General features: G+C 31.3%; 1 long non-coding RNA gene across 1 annotated transcript; it reads right to left on the reverse strand.

Moving 5' to 3' along the window:
* Positions 1–7,786: 7,786 nt before the first annotated feature.
* Positions 7,787–10,378, reverse strand: LOC140433473 (uncharacterized). Its single transcript, XR_011949983.1, has 2 exons — positions 10,150–10,378; positions 7,787–7,992 (listed from the first exon to the last, which is right to left on the reverse strand). It is a non-coding gene; the product is annotated as an uncharacterized lncRNA (long non-coding RNA).
* Between the last annotated feature and the right edge of the window lie 6,385 nt (positions 10,379–16,763).

Genomic DNA, 16,763 nt, shown 5'->3' on the forward strand with positions numbered 1-16,763 from the left:
TTTTCGAGATATAATGTCAGTTTTTTATGTTTTCTTTAAATTTTTTATGGTTATCCTACGCCTGCTGCTCGTGCTCGTTTTTTTCTTGTTTCACTCCACTGTATGCTACAAAATATTCGTTATAATCTTTTGGCCTTTACCTTTCTTCTTGGTTTCTTGGAATAAACAAATGTCTATGTTTTTGTTAATCACTCTTTCTATTATCTCTTGTTCTTTGTGGTTGAAAGAAGTAATGTTTCATGTTACTAATCTGACTGTGGTCTTATTTTTGCCCTTCGTTTTCCTTTTCTTTGCGCGGTTCGTCATCTTAGCTTCCGTCTGGTTCTGAGGCTTTATATCTCTTCTTTTAGCCTTGTTTTCTTTTACAAAGCGTAGGATGCTAACCTCCTTATTAACACTCCTCTTTTATCCTGGCTTAGGACCCGATTCATTAATTGTATACGTAATTAATCCTGTTTAAAATATAATTTTAACTTATTTGACTATAGTACTTAAAATAAAGTAATTATAAATGGCTCATTATTAACAATTTAGAGTATAACTCAGGGAAAGATTTCCTAACGAATTTTAGTCTGTCTAAACGTGCCCAAACAACTAAAATTGTTTAAACGTTATTTAAATAAAAACAAATTTAAATATACTTTAAACAACTACGTAATTTACTTCTAACGAGTATAAAGATTTATAGCATAAAGTCTAAGTAATAATTAAAGCTAAGTAAGTATATAATATAAAGGGCAAATAATGAAAATCTCTACAAAAATTTTAAAATGAGACATATGGAAAATATTGTTGTCTTCAAGTAGTTGGACAGGATTGTAGAATGTAGAATGTAATTTTTGGCCTCAGATGTAGCTGAATCTAGATACTTGTATGTATCTTCAGGTGGTCATTGAGTTCTAAATAGCAGCTGCAGATTATCATATGGTCGACCATATGGTTTGGAAAGTCCTTAACTAGGCTCAGGAAGTTCCACTTATGTGGTTTCGATATGTCTTACCAAGGTGAATAAAAACAAATTAATAAGTGCAAAAAACCTAAAACAATAAACCTCGTGTTTGCAACATCATAACTTTTTAAATATTTTCTTGCCATAGGAAGATTACAAAAAAATTACAAATTGTAAGAAAATATTAAACAGAAAATATCGAATTGGTAAGAATTAAGTGAATATATTTATTATTAAATTAATTAGTTAAAATATATTAAAAATTCTAACTGTATAAGGGAATAATCCACTGAAAAATAAAATATGGTGGTTGGTTAAGGATAAGTCACATAGGGAATTGTAAAAAGAGAGATATAAAAAAAATTTAACTAGAATTATGAAATGTAATCATCTCAAAAAATATTTCATATATAAATTATTTTAGAATGAATATCCAGCTTAAATACACGAAAACTATTACAAAAAGCAATCACTCCTTTTGCATAGAAGTAAAACTTTTTAAAATGTAAAAAGAGAGAACAGTGTTGCCAATGACAAATATACTTGTCGACTGGAGTGGAGCATAAAAATTTGATATGTTCTATGTCTACGACATAGAACAGACTGGAGTCGTATACAGGAAATACAACTAAAATAAATGAACAATAACAATGAAAAATAATGATTAAATAGGATATTTCGTTGAGCAAAGAGTTAGGGGCCCACTTATTTTTATATTAAGTGTAAAATAAAAGAGAAAGTTACGAAGTAAAGACATTGAAATAAAATAATAATTTAAAGAAAAATAACAAACATGCGACTTTAATAGCATAACAACGCCATTGTTGGTTTTTGACACCATGGTGATTGTACTAGGGATATCCATAGGGATTTTTAATATCGTGGTTTTCCCTAACTTCTACATCCTTATGCAGTTAACCAAGATTTTGATTTATCCACCTTCGGGGTTGTTTTCTTAATCCTAGGAAAAAAGGATGCCCTACTACTTTACAACTTATCCGACCAAAGCCGTTGGTCAGAAAGTAAGGTATTTCTTATACCGGCAATTGCTTAGTGAAATTTTTCCCATATTTATCCACTTTCACTAAGTTTAGCCTGCAGACCCATACAGTTGCCCAGGGTGTGGCACGTGGAGCCTTACGTGAAAGTTAGGTGTCTTATAAGTACCAGTTACACTGGTAAACACACAGTTTGCTGCCGGAATTTTTTTTACTGTTTCTAGGTAATTTGGGTCTGCTGAATCCAAAAATGCCACCAGATTTGCTGCATCAGATCGTTTTCAGAAAATACAACAGATCACATTTCTAACATATAGGGTAATTTAACGCAGCACTAGCTACATATGTGTAGTGCTGCTACCAATTAAATAAACAAAACACTAATAAAAAGTAAGATATTTATTGTTCAATAGTGTACTTACAAAAATCATCACACATATCTGCCAAAAAAACTTAACTTTTCATCTAACCTAAGACACAGGAAACAAGGATATTTTGTATAGCCACCTTGTTGTCCCAGGAGAAAGTTCACCATCTTAAAATCAACACAGATCGCCCACTGGTGTTGGTCATACTTGATGTTTTTTAGCACCAGCGAAATTCTTTCATTTTTGAAGAATGTCCAATAATTGGTATACTTCCATATTTGTTGCCATTATGTAAAAGGACACACTTTAAACTTTATTTGGAACTGTCGATAAGAAGACGCCAGTGATCTGGTGTATATTCCGATACACCCATTTTGTCTAACAGTCCTTTAATATTATTACAAAAAAAACATATCATTTTGCTGAGAAAAAAGGCAAAAGATCTTTTTCTCTATTACGGTAGTTTGGTGTCTGGGTGAAAAAGATTCTTTTGCTTTAGTCTGGAGGCAAGCAACTCGGAAGAATCCTTTGGAAGGTTTAAATCTCTGATAACTACACTTAGCTCTTCCTGAGTAAAGAGTTCAGGACGTGTTGACTCCTCTTTAAAATCACTGTCGTCTTCCTCAAATCAATTAGTTTGTAGTTAGTCAGATAACGTTTCGACATTATCCTCTGGTAACGTATGTAGACAGCTAAATATTGGAATGGGTATCTGTTCAAGCTGATGTGGAATTGGTCTTATTGCTAAATCAGGTTAGGATATGTCCACGTATGTCGATTGTTACGATTAATGCCCTTTATATTCACAAGACAAAAATAACCATCGTCAAAATGATTTTTTGGTTCCCTCCATACCATTGGTACACCAAACTTTAAACATTTTCATTGTCCTTTCTTCCACTGTCGCAAGTTTTTCAGACAAGTTTTGCACACTACATGTGGAGCCAAGGATTTACCTTGATCTCCTAAATGAACACCAAAATAGGCTTGATGCCCTTTTTATAAAATCACAAACTGGTTTTCTAGTTTCCTTTACAATGTACTCGCCACATATGTAGCAAAAAACGTCCGGGTTATTCACATAATAACGCCTGCTTGTAAAAGCCATGATTTTCAGTTCTCAAAAACAAACTCTTGCAGCGAAACTTAAGTTCAAACTAAATGTTACAATAGAACGCAGTTGACTTTATAGAAATTTATTAAGGCCGTTTCAGAGAAAATACTATTTACTTATCGGACAATAGTTCCAATTGGCGCAATTAGCGCTAATTTCAAGTTATGGGCATTTCCAAAAAGTACACTTTATTTAGAAGTCATTAGTATGTATTTGTATTAGAATTTGTTAAGTTGGTTTATAAACATATTGCAGTTATAGTAGTGGAATATACAGAAATGTAAGAATATTTAAGTATTTGATGAGTATGTTATATCTCGAAAACTTGAGCTGATACAAAGAAAAGGTTTGTATTTTTGGAATCAGCACAGATGAATTAACCAAAATCAGTTGATTTTTTTCGGCAGCAAGACAATTTTTTTTTGTTGGGCTGTGTTATCAATAACAATCTCCCGTCTATAACTCTCGATGTGGTTAATCGGATAAAAGAGGCTACGTCTGTAATACAACTGGACACCCCGCAGTTAGTATAATGTCTACCATTTGGCAGTTAAACAATGGATAAATGTTTTATTTACTGGTTAAATAAAAAATATACTCCCTAAGTATTGATTTTATTTCTTATATGCAGCTAGCACGCTTTCTCCTAGAATAAACGGAATTAACCCCAAGTTGTGCTTGTTGTTGGATAAACATTTTAACTGCGATAAGCTCCGAATGACATTCATGAAAAGCCCTGGTGAAAAACTCATCTATAATTAAAAACTTCTTAGCAGAAAACTAACAATTTTTAGAAGTATATATATATATATATATATATATATATATATATATATATATATATATATATATATATATATACAAGCTATACGCTCCCGATGCAGATCCTTTTTGTGTAGGGGATCAGCCCATTCTGGGTTAGTTTTTACAGTTTCTGGTGTGACTTCGCTGTTTCCACTACTTTTTTCCATTCTTGTCTCTCTTTGATTTTTCTTTTATCTATTTTTAGTTTCCATACTCCTTAAGTCTTCTTCCACTTATTGTCTCCATCTCAGTTTAGGTCTGCCTCTGGTTCTTTTACCTGGTGGTATTCATTCTCGTATAACTCTTAACAAATTGCTCTCATCTCTTTTCATTATAACCATACCATCTAGTTCTTTGTGCTTTTATTGCTCTAACTATGTTCTCTTGACCCATCCATTCTTGTATTTCGTGATTCATCTATTGTCTCTTATCCAATCTATATTCGAAGCTAAGCAAGCCTTCCAAAATGACATTCTCCAACAGCAACTGTCATTCATAAAATCAAATTATAGTTTTTTCCAGAAAACTATAACTTAATTAGAATCCTCCAAATTATCATTGTTAGAGAGTACAGTTTTAATAAAACAATTTGAGTCATTGTATCAAAACGTTAAAAGTACTATTGGAAAGGAAATTTTTCAAAAATTTAAAGTAACCATGGGAAAAATAGTGGTTACCAAGTTCTTTCTGAAGTGGTTCAAGTACTAGCTGGGACATTTTCCGAACCACTTAATTTAGAACCATCTATTATAGTATATTAAAAAAATGCCCAGTTACATCAGTTGATGTCGAAAGTTTTTCTATTTACAATTATATGTATTCAGATAGAAGCCACAAGTTTTTATCATCATTTTTGAACATCATTTTTGATAATCTATTGTTATCACAATTTAAAATAATATTTATATGTTAAAATAATTGTATATGTAATGTATTTATAATATTGTAAGTATTTTTGTAAATAAAAAGATATTGTAAATATTTTTTATTACGTGCATATTTTCTAGATAAATATGAATATTTTGCATAACATACTGCATATTTTTGCGTAAAATACTGCATAGTTATTCGCATAGTTCATACTTGTTTATTTGCATATTTTTCTAAGTCTACTTATAATGCACTGTTGTAAAATCACTCATATCCTGCACATGTTTTTGGGCATCGGGAAATTTAGAGTCCTGTCCCATAGGCAAAGCGAGATTAATTATTTTATCCATTTTATTATTTTGATAATCGTTTTCCACCTATTGTAGGTTAGGTATGTTTGTTGACAAGTTATTTGTTTTGTTTATAAGTTTGTCGAGATCTGATTGAATTGGTTGTTTATATTTATTTTCCTTGTTTTTATTTTATGGGTCATTAAGTTTAATTGGTATTTTATTTTTATCTTTGCTGTGATAGTTTTTTAACTTGATCTTCAATAAATCGTCTTTTTCTTGAAGCAAATAATAATAGGATTTTAAAAGTTCATTATTATTTACCAGTAATTTATACTTATTTTCTTTTTTCTCCAATAAGTGACTAAGCATTTTATTTTCTAACTGCAATAAATTCGTGGGTTCAGTAAAATCAGATTGTTTTTCACAACACACCATACGCGTGTCACATATTTTAGAACATTTTAACTTGCTTTTGATGGCACAGGAAATATGATAACTTTTTCCGCACACCACACATACTACAGTTTTATTTGGCTAAGTATTACAACATTTAAATGTCTTATCTTTAAATGTTCCCTCATCTATTCGAAAAAGAAGTGACGGCACATTCACTCCGTGCGCCATGACAATCTTTTATATGTATGTAATCCTTATCCACACATGCTCTCCTAAGGTTATGGTTTAGGACCTCTGGAGATCTCTATCTCTTTTCCAGCCTAGTCTCTTCTCACATTAACAAGAAAACATTGCATATTGTAACTTGAGAAAAAACAGAGCCACCCTACACCCATTAGATTTGTTGGTTCCCAATATTATGTTAACACACAATACTTTTGAAATTAACTCTCTCCATCCACCTTATGTTCATAAACCTTTAACTTACACACCTTATATTTTTCATGTACCAAATGTTGTTTTTTAACATGTCGGACCTTTGCTACTTAAGTGATAAGTTAAGTAATATAGCAGCAATTCATTGTAACATTTACTTTGTTTACCTTTCATATCAATAAAAAACTGAAATAAATCAATTAACATTTTACCGTGTAATAACTAAATTAAAAAAAAACTAGACTTCCTGCACATATATTTGCTTTCCATATTCCAGGTACCAAATGTTGAGAAAAATATATAGGGTCTTTTATAAAAATCTTTAGTTCTCCACCAATGAATTTAGATATCTGTGTGGTTGATTGCCTATCTATATTCATAACTTGTATTAAACATTTAGTCCACACCTACAATAATACCCAATTTTCAAATTTTCAACCAACTTTCAGATCATACTTTAAATTAAAACATATTGATGGTTTCTACTGTCATTATCAATCAAATTTTAACATATTTAGTTTCACATATGGTTAGCTACTGTCTCATGTAGACACATACCTCCCGTTACATTCACTGCTTTTTTCAGACTTTCCGTTCTAATATATCATTTTAATCAGGTGCTATTAATAAGTCCTCACAGACACTTCGTCTAAGGACTAGCAACCTCATACTGAGTCTTACGTAGCCATGTCTTTAATTCCTATTGTAACTTAAACGTCCTAAATTTTATTTATCAAAAATGTAACTCAAAGTTATTCATACAACATTTAAAGAGTTTTTACCCATGTAAACTTTCTAAATATGTAGATCCAGTAAATATTAACCACACTTTTGTAATTACCTTGGTCAAACAATTTTAACTTTTAAGTTTGATTTAATTAAAGTGGTTATACTTTTTAGGATAGCACTGATAATGGAATAGATATTAAGAAAACGTTCTGTGATGTTGCCTGATAGTTTTTTTAATATTATACCTTTTATAAAGAAATTTTTATATATATTTTTTGTGATACATGCTATACACCCAGCTACAGGAATTTAGTTTCCTTGTGAATTTTATAATACTTTCTTCTATTCAGTAAACTCTCATTCTCAAACTAGCTAACACATGGTAACATGTTTTTGTTCAAAGAATATCACTTGTTGTTAGAGCATCAAATTTCTGCGGAATTGTATAAGCAATTTGGTATCAATCTGGAATGGGCAACCATTTTAAAATCAGCTCGGGAATGGTTCTTGCCTAGATAAATTAGTATGTTGTGGAATGCATATTGTGGATTCTCCGAGTCAGTCCATTTATCGTTTGAGTTGCTATTAAAATTGTAAAAAGCACAGACTTGGCAATTATCTCAATTTTTTTTCGAAAACTAGGAAATCCTCGGAATTCGACCATTTAATAAAAAAAAACACACAATAAACCTTTCACTGGCTTTCAGCCTATACATTAAGGTAGGTAATTTCTAGACTTTTGGATTTTAGGTAATTTGCAATATTTGCTGCATTGCAAAATATAGTTTTTAGTTTTACTATTTTATACAAATTTATTTATTGATAATACATTTTAGGTTAAACTCATTTATTAACATAGTTATTGGATTACATAATGTTTTAAATTTGTAAAATATTTACGTTTTGGGGAACAGTTAGGGTCTAAGTCTTAAATACATACATATATGTAGTTTTTATGTAGGTTTATGAGTTACTTGATGGACGGGATGAGAACCTTTGCCAGCTTGTACTTGATATATTCCAGATGCAACTAGTCCTAGAACATAAATTAGTTATACATAAATAATGGTAAATAAATGTTGACTTTATTAATAATAAATCTACTGTTGATATTTGATTTTGCTCCCGTTGATTTATAAACTGTTTCTTTAATTAAATAATTTTTTTATGTCAATTTAAATTTTTCTAAACCAATTATACTGTAGACAATCTTGCAAGGGCCATATGCTTCAACATTATAAGAAGGTAAAATATAAGATAAAATCCACACAAGCAACTTCAGTGTGTGTCAAAACAGGAGCCTTTGAATGCAACGTAAGTTAACTTCACCGAGATATAGAATTGTCTAGATCTATATATCGTCCGTCGGCAAATTCAAACAAATACCACATTTAGTCCATAGCATAGTTTAACCAAATAATGCTTCAAAAATAATGTGTAGAATAATTTTGAATTTGGTTCCGAAATGAACTTGCTTTTTTGTCCTTAAAAGCAGAAAAATAGTTTAGTTTCTCTTGCTTAATATTTATCGTCTAATAATTTTAAATGTACTAATATGAAAGTGTTTTGTTTAGTTGTCATCTTTGCAACGAGGTTATTTATAGATGTGTATTGCTTCGATTTTGAGTTGTGTTGAAATTTCGTTGTTTTGATATGGTCGTTATAACTGTAGTATTTTTTTGTTATTTGTTTTTTGAAAGTGTCTATCTGTGTATATAAAGAAAATGTTTACAAAAATCTGCAAAATGCGCAACATTCTAAAGATTGGTGTTAAATAGAGAAAAACAAGATCGGATGCTAAAAAACCTCTTAATATTGTGATTGCTAAATGTTTAAGGAATTTGGCTTACAAGGAATAAGAAAAAAATATAATACCAACAACTGATATTATATCCACCAAGCTTGTTGCGATGGAAAGAACCTGTCATAAGACCACTTTATTTAAGATTAAAATAACTTAAAATGAAGTAAAAACTTCTTTTTGTCAAATGGTATGAAGTTCTATTATTAACATTTTTAAAAACTAACCGCTCTTATTACAGAACCAGGTTCCCAGGTTTAACAATTATTGACGACCATATTTAGACTAAAAACGTAGAATGACCTAAAAGACCTAGGAAATCAAACTGGGAATTCTCTGCAATTAACTTTCCACTGGAAATAACTTTTCTTTATTTAAATCTTCAGGTGAGGATAGAATATTTCCTGCCCTACTAGGGAAAGTATTAAACATCCTATTGTCCATCCAAACAAAAATTTTTATATCTAGCATAGCACTAGATTATATACTAAAGATTTGGATAACTGTAAGGGTAGTGTACATACACAAGACAAGTCTGTTGAAAACAATTAAAAAAAACTCTATAGACATATTTATGAAGAGCCAGTGAGGAATCATCCTTTCAATGGCAACCATCAGACATATTAAGAAGAAAAATCAACAGAAACAGCTCTTAATAAACTATTTAATAAAAAAGATATTGCTTTAACCGCCTTTCTGAATATAAAAGGCGCATTCAGTAATGCACTACTAAATTCTCTTAATGAAGCAGCTTCATCAAGAGGAATATTCCGATACCGTATGCAATTGGATCAAAGCAATGCTGGAAAATAGGCTGATTCTAACCGATCTATAAGGAGAGGATATTCTAGTCAAAAAATCTAAGGGATTCCCACAGGAGGAAATCCTTTCTGCCTACATGATGTCACTTCTGGTGAATAACTTGATTTTGCATCTCGGCGTATAGGAGGTCCATTTAAAGATTTATAAAGATAAATTATTATGGAGAACGAAGAAGTTCAGACGTCCCACCATTTCTTTTACCTCTTGTTATTTTGCTCTTTATTGTATAGAAAGATAATAATTAAAAGAGTAATAAACGAAAATCCCTATGTTAACATTTAAAGGGAGGGTAATATTTCGAAAAAAAAAAAAAATTAGATTTCATCCAACAAAAATTAGACCAGTTGAACATAAAATTTGCGCTATTGGGCATAATATTCCACTATAAGCTATCTGTATTATTGTATTTAAAACGTGTTAAAATTATTCCATCGTTTTGAAAACATACGCCTCGAAACATATTTTAAATTAAAAATTAAGTTAGATATAATATGTCAAAATAAGTCTAGAGTTAAATATAAAGTCCCACTTTAGTATATGTTTTTAAACAAATACTATTTTAATACTCACCAAGAACTAGTGTAATATAAAATGCCAGTTTCATCTTGAGATTATTAACGATTTAAAGTGAGTAATGATAATGAAGAAGCCACAATTTATATGTCTGCCGTCGAAATATTTTTACACTAATTATGTTAAAATTTAGTGATGTGTATATTTACGTCATGATAGTATCTGCAATGAATTTATTAAGATATTATGATTCACATTTATGATAATTAATTATGTTATATTTAGATTTTTTATTATACGTAAAAGTGTCATTACACGTAGAATTAAAATTAGCCGAATTATTTCGTGAGTATTTGTTACTAAAATGAATTAGCCAAAATCATTGCTACAAAAAAGTCATACACACTTATATTCTTTAGTTTTCAACAAACGATTGCGCTCTTATACATTTCTAGTATCGTATACACTACCCGACTATAGTCTATCATACTACACTAACTGACATATCTTCTTCTTCTTTTTCCTTCTTGTATGTAGGCTTTAAAGCCTGTTTTATCTTCAATATTAGACTCCTAAATTGTTTAAATTATCGCACCATCTTTTTCTTGGTCTTCCAATACTTATTCGTCCATTTGGTGTTTTATCTCATGCTATTCGTACTATCCTATGCTATGCTACTAATATCTTTGTTCCACTCCTGTTTCCGTTTTGTCACTCATCCATTTATGTCTTCTATATTGCATGATCATCTTTTGGTTTTTTGCTTCTCTTGCTATCCAACGAACCTTTCCCTAATATTCCTCCGAGTATTTTTATCTCTGTTGTTTCTAGTAGTCGTCTCTTTTTAAATGTGTCCTGTCTTGTCTCTGCCGTGTATGTTAATACAGGTCTAATTGCTGATTTATAGATTCTTGTTTTTGTGTCTTTTGTTAGGTGCTTGTTCTTCCAGATTGTGTCATTAAGAAATCCCGCCGCTTTACTTGCTTTTCAGCTTTGTTGTCGTACTTCTTCTTCAACATCTCCGTAACTAGTTATATCTATTTCCAGATATCTAAACCTTGCTTCCTGTTTTATTATTTTCCTAAAAATTTTGATTTTACATCGTAGTGGGTATTTGGATGTTGTCATAAATTTGGTTTTTTCTGCTGATTTTGTAATATTGTATTTCTTGGCTGTTGTATTGAATACGTGTATTAATCTTTGTGGCTCGTCTTCTGTCTCGGCAATTAATGCGGCATCGTCTGCATGACATAATATTTAGATTTCTTTGTTCCCCATTCTGTAACCATGTTTCCATATATGTTTTCGATGGTTTGTATAATATTGATTTGTATGTTTCTTTATTACAGTAGGTGTAAGACATCTTCTACTTGGATCCAATCGAAAGCCTTTGTCAGGTGTATAAAATATAGATATGCTAGTTTATTGTACTCGATGGCCTTTTCTGTGATTTGTCTTAGTACAAATAAGGCGTCTACGCTGGGTCTGTTGGATCTGAATCCTTGTTGTTCATTCGATAAAGTTGTTATTTTATTGATTTTCTTGGTTAAGACTTTTGTGGTAAACTCAACTGCGGTGTTCATTAGATTTATAACTTTATAATAATTGTTGGGATCTTCTTTGTCTCCTTTCTTGAACATTGTTATTATTATGCTGTGTTTCCATGCGTCTGGTATATTGGAGTGCAATATTAGTTTTTGTATAAGTTCTGGCATCTTAAGGGAATTTATGGCTACCTCGACTTGAAATGTAATTTCTGTTTCGTGTCTTAATTTAGGTACGTTATTGTATTCCTTTAATTCTGCTAATTATTTCCATTGTTTTCTTATAAATCTCCATATTGGTTTTTGTGTACCGTAGAAGTCGCTGTCTATTCTTTTTATAAACTATTACCAGTGTTCATTTTTTGTTCTTCTTACCAAGTGCTTTGTTTTATTTCGTATTCTTCTATAGGTGTCTCGGGATTTTGGAGTATTTGATGTTTTATACTTCGTGTGGGCCTCTCCTTTCTCTTTACATTTCACTTCTATTTCTTTTCTGAACCATGGTGTATAGTTGTTATTTCTTTTGTTCAGTATGACTTTGCGTTTTTTTAGAGCTTCTGTTGCTGCTTTTTTAATGTTGTTTTTAATTTTAAAAACTTATACAGAAGCAAATCACTTCAAATTTGTAACTTGGTATGAAATATTTAATTTAAAACTTTTTAAAAGTGGTGTCCAAAATTGACAGATGCATAACGTCACGTTTTAGATCTAGTTCAGATCATCCCAGTGCCTTCTTTTTATACTGGAAGTTAACACTTAAATAGTGGCGGTAACATCAATATATGGTTTTACATGTTTAAAACTTTAAATTCTAATGCGACCCTAGGTCGCATTCTGGTCAGTTAAAATGACACAGACCAACTAATGGTTCCTCCATAAGTTTGCAGTCCTCGGAGCTATAGATAGATATGACATTTAATTTTTGGTAGTCCATTGTGATGGTCATTGGTATTATACTTTTCGAGATATAATGGCAGTTTTTCATGTTGTCTTTAAATTTTTTATGGTTATCCTACGCCTGCTGCTCGTGCTCGTTTTTTTCTTGTTTCACTCCACTGTATGCTACAAAATATTGGTTATAATCTTTTGGTCCTTACCTTTCTTCTTGGTTTCTTGGAATAAACAAATGTCTATGTTTTTGTTAATTACTTTTTCTATTATCTCTTGTTCTTTGTGGTTGAAAGAAGTAATGTTTCATGTTACTAATCTGATTTTGGTCTTATTGTTGCACTTCGTTTTCCTTTTCTTTGCGCGGTTCGTCATCTTAGGTTCCGTCTGGTTCCGAGGCTTTATATTTGTTCTTTTCGCCTTGTTTTCTTTTACAACGCGTAGGATGCTAACCTGGCTTATTAACACTCCTCTTTTATCCTGGCTTAGGACCGAATTCATTAATTGTATACGTAATTAATCCTGTTTAAAATATAGGAAGTTCCACTTATGTGGTTTCGATATGTCTTACCAAGGTGAACAAGAACAAATTAATAAGGGCAAAAAACCTAAAACAATAAACCTCGTGTTTGCAACATCATACATTTTTAAATATTTTCTTGCCATAGGAAGATTACAAAAAAATTACAAATTGTAAGAAAATATTAAATAGAAAATAGCGAATTGGTAAGAATTAAGTGAATATATTTATAATTAAATTAATAAGTTAAAATATATTACAAATTCTAACTGTATAAGGGAATAATCCACTGAAAAATAAAATATGGTGGTTGGTTAAGGATGTGGCTTATAGGGAATTGTAAAAAGAGAGATATAAAAAAAATTTTAACTAGAATTATGAAATGTAATCATCCTAAAAAATATTTCATATATAAATTAATTTTAGAATGAAAATCCAGCTTAAATACACGAAAAATATTACAAAAAGCAATCACTACTTCTGCGTTGAAGTAAAACTTTTTAAAACTTAAAAAGACAGAACAGTGTTGCCCACTGACAAATATACTTGTCGACTGGAGTGGAGCATAAAAATTTGATATGTTCTATGTCTACGACATAGAACAGACTGGAGTCGTATACAGGAAATACAACTAAAATAAATGAACAATAACAATGAAAAATAATGATTAAATAGGATATTTCGTTGAACAAAGAGTTTGTAACATTTTTTTAATTAACATTAAATTAATTTTAATTCCTTTTACCCATGTGGATGATACGCTGATGGTCGTGTTTACGATCAGAAATTTTTGTTGAAATATGACTGAAGAATCTACCTAAGTATTTATTTAATGACGCCGGTCTGGCGAATCCTTAGTTAATCCTTTTCCGGGTCCTTTGTCATAAATTCGGTAATTGTCGTCGAACGCCCATTATAATGTTTTTCGGGAAAAACCTAATCTAGGAGATTTGATGTTTCATCACGTTTGTAGGTAGAAGTATACCGTTATGTTCAATGTTAATTAGAACTTTTTACCTTCTCAGAAATACATACAGCTGGCCTATCATTTTTGGGGGGAAGATACCCTCACCTTTTCTTGGGTAGCTTGGTAAAATTTTAGAGGAACCAAGTTACTTCTCGGTGGGCACTCGTAGAGAAAACGACTTATCGGTGGGCATCCGTCGAGTTAAGACGCTTAGTTCACAATATCGTATCTGCTACCTTACCGTCTCTGTGCATTTTCTTTATAAGTGTGTATACACTTGCTTATTAGAATTTTTTTTTATCTTACACTATATTAGTTTAAGTATAGTTGTAAAGCACCTTCAAGGGTAAATAAATTCAGTGTTTAATACCAGTACAGTATTAACTTCAGTGAATTAAAGCAGCAGTCGTCAGGAATAATTACTGTAAGTGACATAATTTTAATATCTCCACCTATCTGGGCAAGTAACATGGTATAGCATCATATCATCTCCCATTATCTGGACGTATCGAACGTTCATACATGTCGTCAAATGTAATTGAGAGTAGCTACTGAATTTTGCAGTCAATTAAAGAACATTCTATTTTTTTTTGTTACGAACCAAATAATCGACTTAACCAAGTGCGGTTTGGTTAAATTTTTATGTTTTCACGTCAGTAAACTTTTTTGTATTTTTGTAAATTTAAATTTTATTAATTTTTGTTATCTTTTGTGTTTGTTATAATTTGTATTCAATTTTATTTGCTATAATATCTCGAGATACGCTAAAACTTTATTTGTGCATGCTTGTGTTATACTTATATCTTTGTAAAGATATTTTCTAATTATATTTCTGCCTATTTTTATTATGTATACCACCATTTTATAGTTGTTGGTGTATTTTTATTACTTGTGTTGCATCCAGCAGCGTCATAATGTTGTTGTTGTTTAATATATTGATATTGTTTCATGTATGTATTTTATTTGTCGACTCCTAGCAACGTTCCCTGATATATTTGCTTTTTTCCTTTAAATATAACTATACCTTTGACCAGTAGAAAGATCAGGCTTATTAAGTTTCGTAGGTAAGTAAGTGTAATACCTTATATATTTATTTTTTGTTTATGTAGACTGTTGACCAAATTTATTCAATAATTAACTGTGATATCTTTTGTTGGGTTTGATCTCTGAACCTAAATATCTTTCCTTATCTCTTTTCTTTTCTAAGGTTTCTTAATTTTCTCCTTAAACCAAAAAAAAATTAAGTGGCGCCCAGTTCCCTATCTTATCTTATCTTTGGTAATTTTACCCTCTATCTTTTTGTTCATTCCTGGTTTCAAAAGCTAGTTTCGAACCCACGACTCGCTCTCCACCAACCATCTGGCTGCCGTCCGCAGTGTCTCCATTGGTGACCTTTCTAGCACCATCCAAAAAAGGTTTCCGAGGTTACAAGTTAAGGGCCCACTTATTTTTATATTAAGTGTAAAATTAAAGAGAAAGTTACGAAGTAAAGATATTGAAATAAAATAATAATTTAAAGAAAAATAACAAACATGTGACGTTAATAGCATTACAACGCCGTTGTTGGTTTTTGACACCATGGTGATTGTACTAGGGATATCCATAGGGATCTTTAATATTGTGGTTTCCCCTTAACTTCTACATCCTTATGCAGTTAACCAAGATCTTGATTCATCCACCTTCGGGGTTGTTTTTTTAATCCTAGGAAAAAAGGATGCCCTACTACTTTACAACTTATCCGACCAAAGCCGTTGGTCAGTAAGTAAGGTACTTCTCATACCATTAATTGCTTAGTGAAATTTTTCCCACATTTATCCACTTTCACTAAGATTAGCCTGAAGATCAATACAGTTGCCCAGGGTGTGGCACGTGGAGCCTTACGTGAAAGTTAGGTGTCTTAAAAGGACCAGTTACACTGGTAAACACACAGTTTGCTGCCGGAATTTTTTTTACTGTTTCTAGGTAATTTGAGTCTGCTGAATCCAAAAATGCCACCAGATTTGCTCCATCAGATCGTTTTCAGGAAATACAACAGATCACATTTCTAACATATAGGGTAATTTAACGCAGCACTAGCTACATATATGTAGTGCTGCTACCAATTAAATAAACAAAAAACTAATAAAAAGTAAGATATTTATTGTTCAATAATGTACTTACAAAAATCATTACACATATCTGCCAAAAAAACTTAACTTTTCATCTAACCTAACCAACATCGCAGCACAAATCTGCTATTCAGCGTCACCTAAAAACTTCCTTTTATATGATTTTCTTGCAAAGGCTTTAAAAGAACGGTCTCTTTGAAGACTCCAGCAGTAATTCGCCATCATGTGAGTGTCCCATCTCCGCTGATACCTCTTTTCCATCGTTTTGATATCTTGGTGGAAGCGTTCCCCTTGTTTCTCACTAAGGTCACCAAGATTTTCTGGGAAACGGTCTAAGTGGCTGTAGAGGTAATGAATTTTACTACTCATATGACAACCGTCTTTGTTAAAATTGTTGAGCATTTCTTCCACTATATCCTGGTAATTTTCCGATTTATTGTTTCCAAGAAAATTTTGCAAAACTTTCAAAAAAGAGCACAATGCATTACATTCAATTTCAGTAATCGATTCTGTAAAATGCGAATCTTTTATAAGTTGTCGTATCTGAGGCCCATCAAATATTCCAGCTTTCAATTTTTCTTTACTAAGTGCAGGGAATTTGCTGGACAAGTATTCAAAACAAGAACGATTCTGGTCTAGGGCCT

The sequence above is a fragment of the Diabrotica undecimpunctata genome, chromosome 2 (assembly GCF_040954645.1).
Source record: "Diabrotica undecimpunctata isolate CICGRU chromosome 2, icDiaUnde3, whole genome shotgun sequence".
In the NCBI taxonomy this organism is placed as follows: domain Eukaryota; kingdom Metazoa; phylum Arthropoda; class Insecta; order Coleoptera; family Chrysomelidae; genus Diabrotica; species Diabrotica undecimpunctata.